Here is a 1317-nt window from a genome sequence, read left to right as displayed (position 1 = left end):
CCTCGGGGAAGACGTGGCGGTTCCAGCCGAGAAGAAAGCGGAAGGCCAGAAAGTTTGTCTGTCCCCGGAGGAGCAGCGTCCTTCAGGGCAGGTTGCGACACGCGTTTTCCCTGAGTTTCGTTTTTAGGTGGGGACGAGTCCTGCCCGTGCGCTGCTGTTTACTGACGGGCCCGGGGCTGGCACCGCAGCCACGGGACTTGAAAAATGGGTACAGGCGCTTCCTCCAGCTGCTGGAGACACAGCCCCTTCGGTGCGTCTCGGCGAGCTTCGTCATAAGTTAGCCAAAAACCTCTCTGCCCCACCGGCTCTTCACTTTAATTCCTGGCCTCTCCCCTACCCCCACCAGGCCTGACAGACTGTTCAATTTTATGCTGGAGTTGTAAACACTGAGCATTTTGGAGAACTGCAAGTGCTCTGGAGTGTGCAGCTGGAAACAACTTTGTCCTGTAATCAGCCATCAAATAAGTATGTGGTGAAGTACAAGATGCTCAGCAGTAAGCTAGCTTCAGATCACAAGCTACCTGTGACACGTTTTTAACCACATGTGAATATCCTTTCTATTAGGGATCCAATTTTTATTTCAATACAGCTTCAGGTTGGTGTAACCAAGGGTGTGATGAGGTTGATTCGGTGTCTTGTTCAATATCTATAGACTTGCTACTGGTATTTAGTAGCTTCTGTGCAACCATTATGCACTTTTCTACCCATGTAAGTTGTCTCATTTTGTTGAATTTATGTTTTGCAAAGTTACATTAAAGTTCCATATCCTGCCTCACCTGTGAGAAGGGATTTCTTTGAAGCCTATGATTATCCTTGTTGCAGTCATCATTCTGCATATCCCATTGTCCTGCCAACGTAATTCACTTCTGTAACTTGCCAACAGCTCTGTAGTTGACCTTTTTACTTCACGAGTACTAGGTGTCTTTGAAATGTATAAAAAGCAGTGTTATTATCATGGTGGCCTATGTACATAAGTGTGAAAGGATGGGAAGGGGAGTATCTTTGTTTTTTTCTTTTTATCTGGTTGTTAATGTAGGATGAGTAAGTTTATATATGTAAAGTATATATATGCAGAAATTACAGTTACCCATAATAATGCTATGGGAATGGAAAAAGGTCTCTGCTCGGGGCAGGAGGAGAATCCCCTCCCGGGCTCCCTCACCTTCCCAGCTGCCTTTGCGTAACAGATATGCGACTCTGGAAGTCAAGGGCCAGGCAACTGAGGATGGGGATGAAGACCCACCCAGGGGGTTGGCTAGGGAGAGAAGGCCACCCCTACCTATCAAGACTGACTGTACAAAGAAAAAAAGAAGGGTA

General features: G+C 46.6%; 1 protein-coding gene across 2 annotated transcripts in view; it reads left to right on the top strand.

Annotated features, from left to right (window-relative positions):
• Positions 1 to 38: 38 nt before the first annotated feature.
• CAPN7 (calpain 7) overlaps positions 39 to 1317 on the top strand; it is a 35966-nt gene continuing 34687 nt past the window's right edge. Inside the window, exon 1 of one of the 2 annotated variants that reach the window (XM_035895693.1) lies at positions 39 to 208. The gene's annotated coding sequence lies outside the window, so the exon portion shown is untranslated. Of the gene's footprint in view, positions 466 to 1317 lie in introns of both variants that reach the window. The other variant, XM_009640173.2, reaches the window with a different exon arrangement.

Source organism: Egretta garzetta, unplaced genomic scaffold (genome assembly GCF_000687185.1).
Source record: "Egretta garzetta isolate BGI_Z169 unplaced genomic scaffold, ASM68718v1 scaffold96, whole genome shotgun sequence".
Lineage (NCBI taxonomy): Eukaryota > Metazoa > Chordata > Aves > Pelecaniformes > Ardeidae > Egretta > Egretta garzetta.
This window is presented reverse-complemented; position numbering and strand designations above follow the sequence as displayed.